The following is a 20,605-nucleotide window of genomic DNA, read 5'->3' on the forward strand; positions in this document are numbered from 1 at the left end:
CCATGAAAGTAACCTTGTCAGTGATCAAGGGATGACCATGCATACATCAAGTTTAAGGAGCTCTGACAATTTCACGGGATGAGACTTCCAGTTGACTTCAGGGTTGTAATTAGAAACAAACTGGAGAAGAAATCAGGAACAGATTCATTAGGCATTATATAAAATAACTAAATAATTTATGATATTTTATGAGTAATGTGTGTGTGTGTGTGTGTGTGTAAGTATACATACACTTACGCATGGGGAATGTATGATGTTGAAGTTGAGGACTGGAAAAAAAATAATGCTCGTATTGACACTTCAGAAATGCTCTTGGAGGCAGTATAGAGAACAGTATGGGTGAGTGCAAAATAAACAGAGGTAGAACAGGAGTAATCTAGTTCTCACCTGATACAGAGGTGGTAAGAAGAGAAATTGATATTATTAATAACTAAGAAGATATTAGAAATCACAACTCAAATTATGTAAAACATGTGCATTTAAGAATGTATATCCTAGATACAGGATTTATTTGGAAAAAGCAGTGAGAAGCAGTCAGTGGGACACACTAGATCTCTATTGAACTGCAGAGCAGGTAGGGTATGCCAGTGCTGGAGAATAAATACATGGATATTTCAAATAGGGGGCATGGAGGACATGTTTTACCTCCTTCAAAATCTGGCCTCATGATGGCTCCAAGTATATTAGCACATGTGGAATATGGGACAAAAAACACTTCAACAACATTCATGATTTTCAATTCATTTAATAAATAGTTAATAACAGAAGTTATTGCAGTTACCCATTACATTGTAGCACTTCCTCTCTGAAAAAGAAAACTTCAATAGACTGAAATAGCCACAATCATTATGATTATGAATCTATAGCTTGAGTGAGGTTAAGTAAAGGTGTTTCGTAACTGACCCCCTATATGTTTGGGACCTGAACTGGGATGACTCAAATCCCTTAGGGCAGAATATTTGAAAGTGCCTTAAGGCTGGAATAGCAAAGGATAATTTTCTCTTTCCTAGAAGCCTTTGCATCTTCCAAGTGTTTTCATCACTAGCAGGATTTCAGGAACATTTAACTTCTCATTTGTCATTTAAATGATCTGAAAATCAATAATCAAATAAACAAAAGACTTGCCGGCAAGATGGCGGAATAGGAAGGGAGCACACTGAGTCCGGGAAGAGACAGTTTAATAAAAGTGGAGATACTGCAGGTTCAAGGAAGAGTTGGGGAAGAAACAGCAGAGGAAACTCTTCCAGAAACAGTGAATCCTGGTGGACTGCTGTGGAGCGTGTGGGAGCCCATGGCTCGGGACACCAGCCATGGAATCTATGCACCAGTGCTGGAACGCAAGGTGAGCCAACGAGACACCGGAGGGAAAGTGGAAGGAGGAGCCTAAAGAGGATGAGGCTTGAAGCCCTGTTGGGGAAAGTTCACCAGGCTAACAGGAGGAGAGAGGGGAAAAAAAAAGGGACTGTTACAGACACGAGTCTCTCTCTTTCTGCTCACCCCTCAAAGGCGAGCAAGACAAAGAGCAGGTGCCATTTTGGACATATGTAAAAGCTGTGTGACCTCAGGGCTGCTCCCGCCCTCAGCCAAGCAGAAAAACCTGACTATGGGTGTGTGTGTGTGTGAAATAACAGGAGGTTAGGACCTAGTGAATGTGTGGAGCTAATGAACTGAGACGGTAAAAAAAGAGACTGTGGGTGAGAGAATCACAGAATTCACGTGAGTACTCTCCAGAGACTCTACAGTTTGGTAACCTTGGCAACCCAGTGGGAGACTGCAGGAGAATTTTAGCCCACACTGAGGGCAGAACAGATTCTTTGTGTGGTCCTTGGAAAAGTCAGACGAATATTATACCCACAGGAGCCAGAGACTGGAAGCTAACTACCTTCAATTCCACTCAGTTGTGCAGAATTGCTTCCCTTCTGAATCAAAAAAAGAGAGAGAGAGAGAGATTTAGCATGCTTAACCTGGGTGTGTCACCTTTGGCACACCCTTAACCCTGACAAACCAGAGCTCTCTGGCCACACCCATCTCAAGCCTCTAAGGCTCCATAAAAGCAGACAGTCCACTTAATACAGTCATAGTATAACTAGAAAAAAACACCACAGTGAGGTAATAAGAATTGAAAGAATAGCTCCACAGTGCCAAGCAACAAATGCAGAAACCGAGGAAACAAGAACAAGGAAGACATTATAATGCCCCAAATGAACAAGACACCCCAAGACAAGATTATGAAGATGATGAGATAGAAGAAATGCAAGAAACGAATTTCAAAAAATTTATGATAAAAACATTTAGAAGTTTTTGATAAAGAAATTATGAGACATTTACTCTATAGAATACTATAAAGCAGTCAAAAACAATGAAATCCAGTCATTTACAACAAAATTGAGGAATCTAGAAAACATCATGCTGAGTGAATTAACCCAGTCCCAAAGGGACAAATATCATATGTTCTCCCTGATCAGTGACAACTAACTGAGCACCAAAGGGGAAACCTGTTGAAGTAAAATGGACACTATGAGAAACAGTGACTTGATCAGCCCTTGTCCTGACTGTTGATGTACATTTAATACTTTATCCCTTTTAGTATTTTTTTGTTCTACTTAATACTATTGGTTAAACTCTGTAATTAACACACAGTTATTCTTAGGTGTTGAAATTTAACTGAAAAGTGATCCCTGTTAAATATAAGAGTGGGAATAAGAGAGGGAGGAGATGTACAATTTGGGACATTCTCAAGCTGACTTGCCCCAAATGGTGGAGTTTGAAACGTGCCAAGGGATTCCAATTCAATCCCATCAAAGTGGCATGTACCAATGCAATCTCACTAGTCCAAGTGATCAATTTCAGTTCACAATTGATCATAATGTTAGGACTAAGAGCCAAAGGGATCACACAAACAAGACTAGTGTCTGCGAATACTAACTGATAGAATAAAAAAGGGAGAGAACAATCCAACATGGCAAGTGGGATACACAGCAGACTCACAGAATGGCAGATGTCCTAAACAGCACTCTGGCCTCCGAATCAGCCCTTAACACATTCAGATCTGGCTGAAAAGCCCATGAGAGTATTTTAGGCATGGAAAGCCAAGACACTCTGGAAAAAGAAGAAGAAGAAGAAGAAGAAGAAGAAGAAGAAGAAGAAGAAGAAGAAGAAGAAGAAGAAGAAGAAGAAGAAGAAGAAGAAGAAGAAGACCTAAATGAAAGATCTCCATGAGTGAGATCCCAGTGGAAAGAACAGGTCATCAAAGAAGGAGGTACCTTTCTCTGAAGGGAGGAGAAAACTTCCACTTTGACTATGACCCTGTTGGAATAAGATCGAAGTCAGCCAACTCAAAAGGCTTCCACATACTTGGCAACTCATGAGTAGAGCCTAAGCAGATTACTGATGCCATAAACAAGAGTGTCAAATTGTTAAGTCAACAACAGGATTCTCTGTGTATGTACTTCTCATGTGGGATCTCTGTCCTTAATGTGTTGTCCAATGTGAAATAATGCTATAACTAGTACTGAAACAGTATTTTAGACTTTGTGTTTCTGTGTGGTTGCAAACTGATGAAATCTTTACTTAATATACACTAAAGCCATCTTCTGTATATAAAGATAATAGAAAATGAATCTTGATGTGAATGGAATGGGAGAGTGAGCTGAAGATGGTAGGGTTATGGGTGGGAGGGAAATTATGGGGGGGCATTATAATTCATAAACTATACTTTGGAAATTTATATTTACTAAATAAAAGTTAAAAAAGAACATTTAGAAGTATTCAAAAACAAATTCTTGAATTACAGACATCCTTACTGGACAGGATAGAAAATCAATAGTCATATTGAACGTTAATGGCCTCAACTCTCCAGTTGAAAGACACATATTGGCTGAATGGGATAAGGAACAAAACCCATCTATTTGCTGTTTACAAGAAACACATCTTTCCAACAAAGATCCATACAGACTTAAAGTGAAAGGCTGGAAAAAGATATACCATGCCAACAGAAATGAAAAAAGAGCAGGAGCAGGTGTAGTCATCTTAATATCAGACAAAATAAGCTTTAACACAAAAACTGTTAAGAGACACAAAGAGGGGCACTGTATAATGATTAAGGGATCAAATTAACAGGAAGACATAACGATTATCAATGTATATGCACCTAATTACAGGGCACTGGTTTATTTAAAAGATATGTTAAGGGACTTAAATGGAGACTTAGATTCGAATACAATAGTACTGGGGAACTTCAATACTCCACTCTCAGTAATAGACAGATCAATAGGACAGAAGATCAACAAGGATACATTCGATTTAAACAACACGATAGCCCAAATGGATCTAACAGATATCTACAGAACTTCTCATCCTACACATAAAGAATTTACATTCTTCTCAGCAGTACTTGGAACTTTCTCTAGGATTGACCACATACTAGGCTATAAAGCAAGTCTCAGCAAATTAAAAAGAATTAGAATCATATGATGCAGCTTCTCAGACCATAGGGTAATGAAGTTGGAAATTAGCAACTCAGGAATCCCTAGAGCATACTCAAACACATGGAGATTGAACAACATGCTCCTGAATGAACAATGGGTCATAGAAGAAATTAAAATAAAAATCAAAAACTTTCTGGAAGTAAATGAGGTAACAGCACAACATACCAAAACTTATGGGATACAGCCAAAGCAGCAGTGTTAAGAGGAAAGTTTATAGCAATAGGTGCCTACATCAAGAAATTGGAAAGGCACCAATTAAATTATCTTTCAATGCATCTCAAGGATCAGGAAAAACTGCCGCTAACAAGACCCAAATCTAGTAGGAGAAAAGAAATAATTAAAATCAGAGAAGAAATCAACAGGATTGAATAAAAAAAAAATTACAAAAAAATCAGCCAAACGAGGAGCTGGTTTTTTCAAAAAAAAAAAAATTTGACACCCCATTGGCCCAACTAACTAAAAAAAGAAGAGAAAAGACACAAATCAATAAAATCAGAGATGAAAAAAGGAAACGTTAACAACAGACACCACAGAAATAAAAAAGAATCATCAGAAATTACTACAAGGACTTGTATGCCAGCAAACAGGGAAATCTATCATAAATAGATAGATTCCTGTACACATACAACCTACCTAAATTGAACCAGAAAGACATAGAAAACCTAAACAGACCCATAACTGAGACAGAAATTGAAACAGTAATAAAGGCCCTCCCAACAAAGAAAAGCACAGGACCAGATGGATTCACTGCTGAACTCTACCAGACATTTAAAGGAAAACTAACTCCAATTCTTCTCAAACTATTCAGAACAATCAAAAAAGAGGGAATCCTCCCAGAAACAGAGGATAGACCAATGGAACAGAATAGAAACACCAGAAATCAATCCAAACATCTACAGCCAACTTATATTTGATCAAGGATCTAAAACCAATTCCTGGAGCAAGGACAGTCTATTCAATAAGCAGTTCTGGAAAAATTGGATTTCCACATGCAGAAACATGAAGCAAGACCCCTACCTTTCACCTTACACAAAAATCCACTCAACATGGATTAAAGACTTAAGTCTACGACCCGACATCATCAAATTATTAGAGAACATTTGAGAAACCCTGCAAGCAAAGACTTCTTGGAAAATACCCTGGAATACAGACAATCAAGCCAAAATTAATATTTGGGATTACATCAAATTGAGAAGTTTCTGTACTTCAAAAGAGATAGTCAGGAAAGTGAAGACGCAATCGACAGAAAGGGAAAAAATATTTGCAAACTATGCAACAGATAAAGGGTTGATAACCAGAATCTACAAAGAAATCAAGAAACTCCACAACATCAAAAACAAGAAAACAACCTGCTTAAGAGATGGGCCAAGGACCTCAATAGACATTTTTCAAAAGAGGAAATCCAAAGGGCCAACAGACACATGAAAAAATGCTCAAGATCACTAGCAATCAGGGAAATGCAAATCAAAACCACAATGAGGTTTCACCTCACCCAAGTTAGAATGGCTTACATTCAGATATCTACCAACAATAGGTGGGAAAAAGGGACACTAACCCACTGTTGGTGGGAATGCAAACTGGTTAAGCCACTATGGAAGTCAGTCTGGAGATTCCTCAGAAACCTGAATATAACCCTACCATACAAGGCAGCCATCCCACTCCTTGGAATTTACCCAAAGGAAATTAAATTGCCAAACAAAAAAGCTGTCTGCACATTAATGTTTATTGTAGCTCAATTCACAATAGCTAAGACCTGGAATCAACCTAAATGCCCATCAACAGTAGACTGGATAAAGAAATTATGGGACATGTACTCTATAGAATACTATACAGCAGTCAAAAACAATGAAACCCGGTCATTTGCAACAAAATGAAGGAATATGGAAAACATTATGCTGAGTGATTTAAGCCAGTCCCAAAGGGACAAATATCATATGCTCTTCCTGATCTGTGACAACTAACCGAACATCAAAAAGAACACTTGTTGAAGTGAAAGGGACACTATGAAAAACAGTGACTTGATCAGCCCTTGTCCTGACTGTTGATGTGCATTTAATACTTTATCCCTTTTAGTATTTTTTTTTGTTCTACTTAATACTATTGGTTGAACTCTGTAATTAACACACAGTTATTCTTAGGTGTTGAAATTTAACTGAAAAGTGATCCCTGTTAAATATAAGAGTGGGAATAAGAGAGGGAGGAGATGTACAATTTGGGACATGCTCAAGCTGACTTGCCCCAAATGGTGGAGTTAGAAACGTGCCAAGGGATTCCAATTCAATCCCATGAAGGTGGCATGTACCAATGCCATCTCACTAGCCCAAGTGAGCAATTTCAAATCACAACTGATCACACTGAAAGGTCTAAGAGTCAAAGGGATCACACAAACAAGACTAGTGTCTGCGAATACTAACTGATAGAATAAAAAAGGGAGAGAACAATCCAACATGGCAAGTGGGATACACAGCAGACTCACAGAATGGCAGATGTCCTAAACAGCACTCTGGCCTCAGAATCAGCCCTTAAGGAATTCAGATCTGGCTGAAAAGCCCATGAGAGTATTTCAGGCATGGAAAGCCAAGGCACTCTGGTAAAAAAAAAAAAGGACCTAAATGAAAGATCTCTGCGAGTGAGATCCCAGTGGAAAGAATGGTCCATCAAAGAAGGAGGTACCTTTCTCTGAAGAGAGGAGAGAACTTCCACTTTGACTATGATCTTGTCTGAATAAGATTGAAGTTGGTGAACTCAAAAGGCCTCCATAGCTTTGGCAACTCATGACTAGAACCTAAAGAGATTACTGATGCCTTAAACAAGAGTGTCAAATTCTTTAGTCAACAACAGGAGTCACCATTTATTTATTCTTCATGTAGGATCTCTGTCCTTAATGTGTTGTTCAATGTGAATTAATGCTATAACTAGTACTGAAACGGTATTTTACACTTTATGTTCTGTGTGGGTTCAAGCTGATGAAATCTTTACTTAATATATACTAAATTGATCTTCTGTATATATATATATATATATATATATATATAAAGGTAATAGAAAATGAATCTTAATGGGAATGTAATGGGAAAGGGAGCTGGAGATGGGAATGTTGTGGGTGGGAGGAAGTTATGGGGGGGGAGCCATTGTAATCCATAAACTGTATTTTTGAAATTTATATTTACTAAATAAAAGTTTAAAAAAATACAAAATAATACAACAAAAGCTATGCAACTTTATTTGTGGTGGTCTCAGAGGTTTAAGGTAACTTTTACCTTTTATTAGTCACAAAAGTCACTGAGACCAGCTCAGATTCAAGGAATGGAGGGAAATAGACTACATTTCTCCATATACAGTGAACAGAAATAATTTTTAACCATCTTTTATCTACCAGAAAGAGTGACAGTTCATTACAGTAGATTATTTGAAATCCCGATTTGTAACAATTTCCCTTAAAAGAAAAGTATTTACCATTATCAACCTTGGAAGATACCAAAGTTTAGCATAACACAGTCACAGATTTATTCATCATTACCCATGAAGTAGTACTGACCTATGCTCATTTTAATAAAGGAATAAAATTTTCTCACAAATCATGACCAAATTAAAAGCTAAGGGTTTATGAGGAACATTGTGAAATTATTACTAATTATTGCTAAAAAAAGCAACCCAATACATTGTAAGAAATTTAAGCATTGTTAAAGTTACCTTAACATGGTTAATAGAAATGATCATGATGGTATAGGGGAAATATGTGAAAAGTTTGATTCCAAGACAGAAGGGTTAAGAGCAGTGGTAATATAGAATTTGCCATTAGCAAAATGAGGAGGTAAGAAGACATAGCTTCCTGGTTTTGGACAAATGATACAGGACAGCCCTGGGTGACTAGTGATGACTTGGAGACAAGAATTGTTCTCTTGAGGCCGGCACCACAGCTCATAGGCTTATCCTCTGCTTGCAGCACTGGCACACCTGATTCTAGTCCCGGTCAGGGCGCCGGATTCTGTCCCAGTTGCCCATCTTCCAGTCCAGCTTTCTGCTCTGGCCCAGGAAGGCAGTTGAGGATGGCTCAAGTGCTTGGGCCCTGCACCCATATGGGAAACCAGGAGAAGCACCTGGCTCCTGGTTTAGGATCAGCGCAGTGCACTGGCCACAGCGGCCATTGGAGGGTGAACCAATGGTAAATGAAGACCTTTCTCTCTGTCTCTCTCACTCTCACTGTCCACTCTGCCTGTTAAAAAAAAAATTGGAAGGGGAGAGGGAGTGGGAAAGGGGAGGGTAGTGGGTGGGAGGGACGGTATGTGGGGGAAGCCATTGTAATCCATAAATCGTACTTTGGAAATTTATATTCATTAAATAAAAGTTAAAAAAATATTGTTCTCTTGAAATGCAATGCTGTTAGGATTTTCAGTAGTATAGCAGAAGCAATATTCTAAGGGAGCACATTGAGTTTTCAGGAGTCCTTGGCCAAGTAATTGGCAAGGTTTGGGATCATTGTTGCAAGCTGTATACTTTTGCCATGCATGTGTCCACTTCCTGCAGTGGAGGGAAAGAAATTTTCCCAATATTAAGCAGGGTATGATGTTGGAATGTTCTATTACAGTATTCTATTTATTAAAAAGAATAAATGTTCAATGTCAGTTGTCATCTTGTTTGAAAACCAGATTCAAAGACAAGTATCTTTGTTCTCCTTGATCTGTGACAACTAACTGAGCACCTAAAAGGAAACCTGTAGAAGTGAAGGGGACACTATGAGAAACAATGTCTTGATCAGCCCTTGTCCTGACTGTTGAGGAACAACTTACTACTTTATTCCTTTAAATATTTTTTTGTTCTACTTAATACCATTGGTTGAATGCTTTAATTAACACACAATTATTATTAGGCATTTAAATTTAACTGAAAAGTGATCTCTGTTAAATATAAGAGTGGGAATAAGAGAGGGAGGAGATGTGCAGTTCAGCACATGTTCATTTGGACTTACCCCTAATGGTAGAGCTAGAAATGTGCCAGGGGATTCCAATTCAATCCCATCAAGGTGGCATGTACCAATGCCATCTCATTAGTCGAGGTGATCAGTTTAAGTTCATAACTGATCATATTGATAGGATTAAGGGTCAAAGGGATCATATAAACAAGACTAGTCTCTGCTAATACTAACTGATAGAATAAAAAAGGGAGAGAACGATCCATCATGGGAAGCGGGATACACAGCAGACTCATAGAATGGCAGATGTCCTAAACAGCACTCTGGCCTCAGAATCAGCCCTTAAGGCACTGGGATCTGGCTGAAGAGCCCATGAGAGTATTTTAGGCATGGAAAGCCAAGACACTGTGGCAAAAAAAATGACCTAAATGAAAGATTTCTGTGAGATCCCAGTGGAAAGAAAGGGCCATCAAAGAAGGAGGTACCTTTCTCTGAAGGGAGGAGAGAACTTCAACTTTGACTATGGCCTTGTCTAAATAAGATCGGAGTTGGTGAACTCAAGAGGTTTCCATAGTCTTGGCAACTCATGACAAGAGCCTAGGGTGATTACTGACATCATAAATAAGAGTGTCAATTGTTAAATCAACAGCAGGAGTCCCTGTGCACTTACTCCCCATATAGGATCTCTGTCTTTAATGTGTTGTACTATGAGAATTAATGGTATAACTGTTACTCAAACAGTACTTTTCACTTCGTGTTTCTGTGTGGGTGAAAACTGATGAAATCTTTACTTAGTGTATACTAAATTGATCTTCTGTATATAAAGAGAATTGAAAATGAATCTTGATGTGAATGGGATGAGAGAGGGAGTGGGAGATGGGAGCCTGAGTACTTGTGTCATCATCCCCTAACCTCCCAGGCCCATTAGCTGGAACCTGGATTGCAAACAGTGTAGCCAGGACTTGTACATACCCTCCAGTTTAGGATGCTCCATTGAAATCTATGGCTTGACCTGCTGTTCCTCCTCACTTGCCTCTCTGTCTTCTAATAAAGAATTCAATCATGCAGTGAGGCCCACTTTAATGCCCAAATTTTATCTAAGAACTTTCCATAGACCTCATTTCTTTCTTTCTCTAAGATTTAAAGCATTAACCATACCCCCATGTGTATAGCAGCTCAACTCACAGTAGCTAAGATATGGAATCAATACAGATGTCCATTAATTCATGACTAAATAAAGAAACTGTGATATATATACATGATGGAATCTTGCCTTTTGCAACAAAATGTATACAATTCTAGACTATTGTGCCTAGCAAAATAAGCCAGGCCCCAGAAGGCAAATATTTTGTTCTCCTTGATCTGTGGTAATTAATTTAGCAAGTAAAAATGTGGTGTACACGAGCATAATTGGCATTTTGAACTTTGATCGATGTTTATAGCCCTTGTCTATACTCTTGAGGAAAAGTGGCTTTTCTACTTACTGTTTATTGAATTCTGTATTGGGTAAAGGGTTAGGATTGTGATAATAAAGAAAATTGATAGACTGTCATTGTAAAAATTAAAAGAAAAATTAAAAAAGGAGGAAGGAGGGTAGGGTCTAGTTAAGGAAGAAGAATAGGGTGGGAAATATCATTATGTTAAAACTGTATACACATATATAAAAAAATACAAAAATGTTGCTACAAAAATTGAAGGAAAAGTAAGAAAGGAAAGGAATGTGGTTTGAAAGAGGAAGGAAGGGAGGCCTACCCATCAGCTCTGCCCAGGAGCGTCAGAACCTGGAGACAGACAAGTAGAGGTGGAAAAGGTAGAAGGGATAAAGCACAGGTGGCCCCAGCTGCAAGAGCTCCTCCTGTAGCAAATTACTTTCCAGAACAAAGCCAGGAGCCAGGAGTTTCCTTTGGGTCTCCTGGGTGCAGTTGCCCAAGTTTGCTACTTTCCAAGGCACAGTAGTAGGGAGCTGAATCTTTGGAAATGGAGCAGCCAGGATGCGAATGGGTACCCATATGAGATGCCAGCACTTCAGATGGCAGCTTAGCCTGCTGGCTTCCAGGGCTAATTTTTAAGTATTTAAGTGATGTTTAGAATAATTTATAGTAAAACAAATGAGCATTATTAGCCAATGCACTGGTACATAGAATTGACTAGGCCTACTTCTGGGATCCAAATGGAATAGCATTTTCATATGCATTAAAAACTGCCAGTAGGCCGGTGGCATGACTCAATTGGCTAATCCTCCGCCCGCGGCACCAGCACCCCGGGGTTCTAGTCTCAGTTGGGGTGCCAGGTACTAGTCCCAGTTGCTCCTCTTCCAGGCCAGCTCTCTGCTGTGGCCCGGGAGGGCAGTGGAGGATGGCCCAAGTGCTTGGGTCCTGCACCCACATGGGAGACCAGGAGGAAGCACCCGGCTCCTGGCTTTGGATCAGTGCAGTGCCGGCCATAGCGGCCATTATGGGAGTGAACCAATGGAAGGAAGACCTTTCTGTCTCTCACTGTCTATAACTCTACCTGTCAAATAAAAATTAAAAAAAAAAACAAACAAGCTGCCAGTAATGTTATCTTCCAGCATTCTAAATCTTGAATTTTAAAGAGAAAGAAACTGTATATGTAGTTTTAATAAAAGCTAAACATTTCATACAGCTTTGTGTGTAGACTTCTTATTTATTTTGTAATGAGTAATGAGATTAAATGAGGAGTGAAAACTCTCCCAAAAAAGAAAAGCCCATTAAAACTGTCATTCTGGCAAAATTTGAAAAATAAATGACTTTATCATTTTGATTTTAAAAATGCATTTTCTCTCCACCTCTGAACACCATACGACAGGCAGCAAGAGAAGAATGCCCACAACAGGCCCTATGTCCATTTTTCAACTTGAGAAGATCCAGTAGACAGACCTTCACCCATTCGACCACAGAAGATTATGTGTTAATTCTCTTGAGGGAGCAAAGTTAGGTAGCAAGGTAGATATTAACTTATGTGTGTAAAACGGACTGAAGGAAATGATAAATTTTTAAAATGGTGGTTTTTCTATGGTTGCATGAGGAACATATGTAGAAGCAAGCCTTGGAAAAATACATAAAAGAAAGTATTTGCACATCAAAAGTCTTGCCTTTGTTTCATAACCTTGTAAAGTACACCTTGGTTGTCTTTGGAGTGGAGTGAGATAGCTAAGCGGAATCTTCTCCACCCTGCCCCAAGGGGGCTATTATGTCTAATAACACTGTGCTGATGAAGGCCTCTGAGAAATGTCAGGAAATCCATGCCCAGAAAGCCCTCTTTCCTGCAATATCCCATAAGAGAAGGGGGAGGGGGAAATGCTGGACCCAAACCCATTTCTAGAAAAGCTCCAGTCCCATGCATCCTGGGCTCTCAGTTCCTTGCTGAAATATCCACCTAGTCTGTCAGGTGTATTCTTTTCATGAAAGTTGTCTAGCCTGCTTATTGCTTAAAAAGAAGGAAGGAAGGAAGGAAGGAAGGAAGGAAGGAAGGAAGGAAGGAAGGAAGGAAGGGAGGGAGGAAGGAAGGAGGAGGGGGAAGGGAGGAAGAAAGAAAGAAGAGAAAAAACACTAAACTCTTATCATTTAGAAAAAAATAATTTTATTTTGTAAGAAATGGGTAAAATCCGAATAGTACGAGTAAACAAAAATGCATGTAACTCCCCAACTTATATACTGCAATTGAAATGTTTTAATGTATTTCTTTTCAGTCTCTCTAGAAATACATGTATGGGTTGGGGACCTGCAAATGTACATAGAAAGGGTACATTATCTTTAATTCCATTTTTCTAGGAGTTTTTAATAGACTCTCATATAATCTACACATCAGTTATTTAAATATTCTTAAATCATATAAATTGGTACATGAGACTACTATTACCCTGTTACTACTCTTTATGTGTGTTTAGTGAACTTTCTTTTACTGCGTAACTTTCCATGGCTTCATACACACTGTTTTATGAGTATTCCACCATCTGTCTCACTATTGCCCTATGATTGAAGATTAAAACCACTGGAATATTTCAGTGTAACAAATAATATATCAATAAACAATCTATTAATAAATATTCATATTTATCTTGATAATGCATTTAATATAAATTGAGAGGAAAAGATATACTGAATTCAAAAATACAAATATTTAAAGATTTAAAGTATGCTATCAAATTATTCCTTATTATGTTTCAATCATATATTTCATGTTCTGATAGCACATTTCTATGAGAGTATTTTAAAAAGTTTGACAAAAATTAAAATTAAGGTAAGATCATTTTGATGCAAATGTTTTGGAAATCATTCATCATATTTCCATAATCTGCATTTCCATAAATGTTTTGAAAGCCCCCGGTGTGCATACACACATTTACATGCATATACCTTTTTAATATGGATTTGTGTATGTGGGACCTGGTTTTATACCTCATCTAACTCAAGACCAGAAGTGGACATCTGGCTCAGACAGGCCCAGGCAGGCCAGCTGTTTCAGATGGTTGCTTTGGCTCCTACCTTGACCCTTTCTGCAAATACTTCTCAAGGTCTAATAATCCTCTGGTCATGAACTCCATGGAAGATTATTGCAAAGCTCTCCAGCTAAAAAAGAATTCAGGTTAATTAGCTTTCATTTTAATTCTATCCATTGTGCAATGCTTTAAAGGGTTTACTGCTTTAATTTAAAATCCCTTACAAAAGCAACTGGGAATTTGCCATTTTTTTATCTTCCATTCTGATCCTTTAAACTCTGTCCAACAGCTTTACATAGCACATGATTCTAGTTAAAAAGCTTCAACTAATGCTTGACGGTATTACTTTCACCACTGATTATATCAAAATAAACTGATTGCTCCTTTCATATAAAAATATATTAAAGATTAAAAATGCTGATTTATGTATCTCCCCACATCTTTATATAGGTACGAGTTATCTTTAGAAGCAACCATGTGATTTATTCACATATATCTAGTAAATGCTTAATACTTCGTTATTAATGAAAGTAACATTTCCAAGATCAGTGTATAGATTTATAGTAAGGGAAATAATTCTACACTACTCAAGACCCTTATAATTTTTTACCAGGACACTTTCAATTGTTCAAATGACTCCTCTTACCCCATGGATAGGGAGAAAGAATGTGTGCAAGAGAGAGGGAGAGCGAGAGCTATAACATGGGCCTTTATTTATTTTAAATGTTCCAATTATTTGCAACTTTTGTCTTTAAACTTACTATCTTAACACAGTATAGCATTTTGGAAAAAAATAAGGTTTAGGCCAATGAAATCATAACTCAGATTTGTCATTTACATAATGCTGGGGCATTTATTTTGACCATTTTATCCTTAGTTACATTGTTTATCAAAAAATAATAATGATAGATGACTTAATAGCATTTTATGGTGGCTATGGTAATTATATCAGATAATAATATATTCAGGAAGCTTGGCATAGAGAAATGTTTCTTCAAAGTTTCTATTAAAATGTCCATAAAGGCACAGAAATAAAATATCTGGCTATTCCCAGATAATCAGTTGAGAAATATCTGGCATTCTTACTGCTTAGCATCCTTTCACAAATATCTGAGTTCTCATCCCAGTTTTTCACTCTGTGGATGTGCTTTATGACATTTGTTAACTTGCAAATGTTGAACCACACTTGCATCTATGGGATAAATCCCACTTGATTGTGATGTATCATCATTTTTATGTGGCATTGTATTTGGCTCACTAGCGTTTTACTGAGAATTTTTGTAAATATGTTCATCAGGGATTGTAAGTCAATAGTTTTCTTTCTGGCTTGTGTCTTTGTTCAGTTTTGGTATCAGAGTGATGTTGGCCTTGTAAAAAGAGTCTGGCATAGTTACGCCCTGTTTAGTGTTTTAGAACAGTTTGAAGAGTTTTTTAATTACTTTTTCTTTAAATGTTCTGTAGAATGCAGTAGTAAAATCATCAGGACTTGACCTTTTCCTTGATGGGAGACTTCTAATTACTGCTTCAATCTCATTGCTTGTTTAGATTGTCTGTTTAGATTTTCTGTATGCTATTGGTTTTATCTTGGTAGGTTGTATGTTTCCAGGAATTTACCCATTTCATTAGTGTTTTCTAATTGATTGGTATATGGTTGTTTACAGTAGTTTCTTATGATCCTTTAGTGTTAATGGTTGTAATGTCCCCTTTTTAAAATTTTTTTAAAGATTTATTTATTTTATTTGAAAGTCAGAGTTACACAGAGAGAAGAGAGGCAGAGAGAAAGAGAGGTCTTCCATCCAATGGTTCACTCCCCAAATGGCCTCAATGGCCGGAGCTGTGCCAATCTGAAGCCAGGAGCCAGGAGCTTCCTCCGGGTCTCCCATGAGAGTGCAGGGGCCCAAGCACTTGGGCCGTCCTCCACTGCTTTCCCAGGCCTCAGAGAGTTGGATTGGAAGCGGAGCACTGGGTCTCAAACCAGAGCGCGTATGGGATGCTGGCGCTCCAGGCCACAGCGTTAACCCACTGTGCCACAGCACTGGCCCTTTTAACTTTAATTTTATTTATTCTGAGCTTTTCCTTTCTAAGTCTGGCTAAAGGTTTGTCTAATTTGTTTATATTCACAAAAAACAACTTTGTGTTTTATTTTTTAGTGTCAATTTCATTTATTTTTGTTCTAATTCTTATTATTTCTTGCATCTTGCTAATTTGTGGTTGGATTTGTTCTTATTTTTCTAAGCCTTTGAGATGCAGAATTAGATAATTTATTTGAGATCTTTCTCTTGTGTTTTTTTTTAACCTTTATTTAATAAATATAAATGTAAATACTTAATGCTATATAATTCTCTCTTTATACTTCTCTGGCTGTATTCCACAGGTTTTCATATGTTTTATTTTCATTTGCCTTTATTTCAAGAAACTTATTGATTCCCTTTATAATTTCTTCATTGATACATTGGCCACTCAGTAGCATGTTGTTTAATTTCCATGTATTTTTAAATGTGCTATTTTTCTTATTGATTCTATATTTATTCCTTTGTGCTCTGAGAATATACATGGTAAGATTTCAATCTTACTAAATTTACTGAGACTTTAGTTGTGGCCTAGTATATGTTGTATTCTATCTGAAGCAATGTTCCATGTGTGGCCGGCCTTGTGGCACAGTGGGTTAATCCTCCACCTATGGTGCCGGCATCCCTAATGAGTGCCGATTCTAGTCCCAGCTGATCCACTTCCAATCCAGCTCTCTGCTATGGCCTGGGAAGGCAGTAGAAGATGAGACAAGTCCTTGGGCCCCTGCACCTATGTGGGAGACCTAGAAGAAGTTCCTGGCTTCGGATCAGCACAGCTCTGACCGTTGTAGTCATTTGGGGAGTTGAACCAACGGAAGGAAGACCTTTCTCTGTCTCTCCCTCTCGCTGTCTGTAACTCTACCTCTCAAATAAATAAATAAAATCTTTAAAAGAAATTTCCATGTGCTGATGAGAAGGATGTGCATTCTTCAGCTGTTGGATGAAATGTTATGTAAATGTCTATTAGGTACATTTGTTATATAGTATAGTTCAACTCTGATGTATTTTTGTTGATTTTCTATGTAGATAATCTGTCCATTAATAACAGTGGTGTATTGAAGTTACCCACTATTATTGAATTGGAATCTGTCTTTAGGCATCATATAGTATTTGCCATAAATATCTGGATGGTCTTGTGTTCGGTGCATATTTATTTATGATTTTTATATCTTCCTGCTGAAATGATCCTTTTATCAACATATAAAATCCTTCTTTTTCCCTTTTTGCAGTTTTTTTGTTTAAATTCTTTTACCTGATTTGGGTGTGACTATAACTGTTCATTAATCTAATTATTTTCATACAAATTATACAAAGAGCATGTATTTGTTACTCTGACATCCCCATTCTCAAATCTTAGAGTGAAATAAATATTCCAGGATTGATCATCCTGTTTTGTTCATTTAAATTCTCATAGGTCATCCATTATTATTTAATACACAAATGATTGTTATTAAAGATGTGGCCCTCACTTTTAAATCCTAGTCTCTGTTGTTCTTGCCTCATTACCTATTCATGCAATAGGCCTGTTTTCTCAAAATATTCATCACTCTTATGCCCTTACTCAATATAGGCCACACAGTACTCAGCACAGTAGTACCCTGCCCTTCAAAACCTTTGGGAAATCCTCTTCTTGGAAAATTCATACTCGGCCTTTGACTAGTTTGGTTTAATATTTATCTTATTACTTTTAAAACACAAGGGTACTTGTGGAATAAAACATATCTCAATGTGAATTAAAGATTTTGCTCTTGTTGCAGGCTGAAGTTTATAACTTTAGTAGCAATAGAAAGCTTTATGGAATTTGATATTTTCACCTAATGTGTTTTCTATATTATGAGGGAAAAATAAAAGATAGTAAGAGGAATTAACCCACTTTGAAGCAAGACTATTTATTCTTATGAATCCTTTAAAGTCATTATTACATCCAAGAGATAAATATTATTAAATAGTAATCAAGATCTATAGATACTAGATTTCAATTTCAGAGATGTTAATTCATTTTTTCATGATAAAATGACTATTTGACAGTAGAATTCAAAGCTCTTGGATCTTAAGGTTAATCTTCTTGTTCTATTTTTCTTCTACCTTGATTGAATTGAGGATATTCCAATTGCTCTTTCTTGTTTCCAGTATTATCATAAGAGAGGCACAGAGAGGTGGTTATGTAGCTACACATGAAGCTTTTCCCAGGACTCCTTATATTTCAATTCTTGATGTTGATATAATTTGTTTTTAATAACCCTATTATATTAATAAATAAAAATAGCAAAGTGCATTATTAGATAATTTTCAATTCAGTGGAATCTATCAAGAATGACTCATCAAAATCTCCCACTTATTGACTGGGATAAACTAAACTGTAATTATTCCCAAACATATTTGGAAGAGGGCACCATTCGTAAGTGAAATATTATAGTCTATGGCTCTCTCTTTCTCTCTCTCTCTTTCTATATATATACACACACACGTATACATATGTATATATACATATCATACATATATACATATCCTAAGATATACATATATATGCATATATGTGTATATACATATATACATAAACATATACATATACATACATATATACATAACCTAAGATATTATGAATATATAGAACATGCCAAGTTATGAAGTTTTATAAATATGTACTGAAATTTTCTTTTTTGTGCTTTTATTTCACATATTGACTGATAAGTCTTGAAAAATATTTTGAGTAATGTTCAGTTAATATTGAGTGGAAAAAGACTAAAATATTCTGAGTTAATTTAGTAGCCTTAGAAATTATAATTTTTTGATAAGTTCTACTAGCAGGAAAATGGGGAAGAAATATAATTTTATGATTTACAAAGGTGGATAGTTATATTTCTTGAATTAAAAATCAAGAACAAATTCTACTCTCCACTATAGTTTTAGTGGTTGGTAATAGAATGATATGTAGTAATTCCAATGAACAACACAATATGATTTGATTTTTTGATAAAACTCATGATGTTTATTAGTAGGTGTGAGGTGTGTTGTCTTTCATCAGTAGTTGCATTGCTAAATGAATATATGTAAAATACTTAGAATAGTAACTAGCACACTGTAAGCATCTATAAAAGCTAACAATTGTTATTACATTAAATAAAATCCATTTGCTGCTATTGACAGAAGTATCACCTGCGTGTAGTTTAGTTTTATTACCTCATTTATTTGGAAATCCAGTTCTGGGGAGGTGATAGTGACCATCAATACCAATCAAACTGTAGCAGCTTTCCATCTTTTGTTCTATCAGCTTCAGAGTATAAATTTTGTTGTCACCAATGATAGCTAAGTGACTTTAGTATTTCCTCCCGTTGCAGGACATCATGATACTAAGTAATGAAGAATAATTACTCTACATGTTTAATTTTAATTTTTTGTAAATGTTTAACTTTCTTTTCATTATAATGGAACATCTGGACAGGTGTTGTTCCTGAAATGCCTTTGGACAAGATTAAGTTCCTCGTCCAGGCCTAAACCAACACTGTCAAGGAAAGTTCCATTTAAATTAGAATTAAAACAACTTATGATACCACCAGTAGAGCTTGGAAGTGAACATGTAAAACTGAAACTAACAACATCAAGCTTTGTCGGCAAGAGATAATAGAGATAGTGGTGGTGGTGGTGGTGGAGGCTAGGGTTATTGATAATAGTGTTGAATAGTTTGGGGATGGGTGGCTTGCAGTGTCTGTCCTATTATTACTAGCAATTCTTAATATTATAGATTAAAATTCAACATGTATCCAAGAGTAGATAATGTTGGCACCTCATTCCAAAACTTGCATCCCTTTTTTGGGAAATGATTGCTGCATTCTTGAAGTCTACATCGTGAGGCCGGCACTGTGGCATAGTAGGCTAAGCATCTGCCTGCAACACTGGCATCCCATATGGGTGCCGGTTCATGTCCTGGCTGCTCCTCTTCTGATCCAGTTCTACGCTAATAGCCTCAGAAAGCATTGGAAGATGGCCCAAGTGGTTGGGCATCTGAACCTGTGTGGGAGTCCTGAAAGAAGCTCCTGGCTTCTGGCTTTGGATCAGCCCAGCTCCAGCTGTTGTGGCCATTTGGAGAGTGAACTAGAGGATGGAAGACCTTTCTTTCTGTCTCTCCCTCTCTCTGTAACTGTACCTCTCACATAAATAAATAAAATCTTTTACAAAATTCTACATACTTTGCTTAGAATGATTCAGAGAGACAAATTTCAGAGGTGCAGTTTTGCATAATCTAAGCTGAATTATCTGTACAGATAGTGGCTCATGAGTAATCAGGCTGGCATGGTACAAAGTGCAGCTTCCCTGATTCCAGTGGCACAAATTCTGAGGTACAGTTTAACCTCTGTAGCTTCCCGCTGGCTCAGGCCAAGACCAGTGCTTCCCCTGAAATCACAACCTTCCTTCTCTCATTCTCTTCCCTAGCCTTCTCACATTTCTCAACTGGCTTTTCTTGGGAGCGCTTCCTTATTAAACTACTTGCTCTCAAATCTTGGCCTTAAAGTCTACTTCTGTGAGATCTTGAACAAACACTAACAAATGGAATATTTCCTATCACATTCAATATTTGTTATTTTAAAGTATTAATCAATTATGCAACAATCATATTTACAGTATAGGCATGTGGTGTATAATGACTTTTCCATCAAAAATGAGTCCCATGAACTACAAG

This window comes from Oryctolagus cuniculus, chromosome 4, assembly GCF_964237555.1.
Source record: "Oryctolagus cuniculus chromosome 4, mOryCun1.1, whole genome shotgun sequence".
Lineage (NCBI taxonomy): Eukaryota > Metazoa > Chordata > Mammalia > Lagomorpha > Leporidae > Oryctolagus > Oryctolagus cuniculus.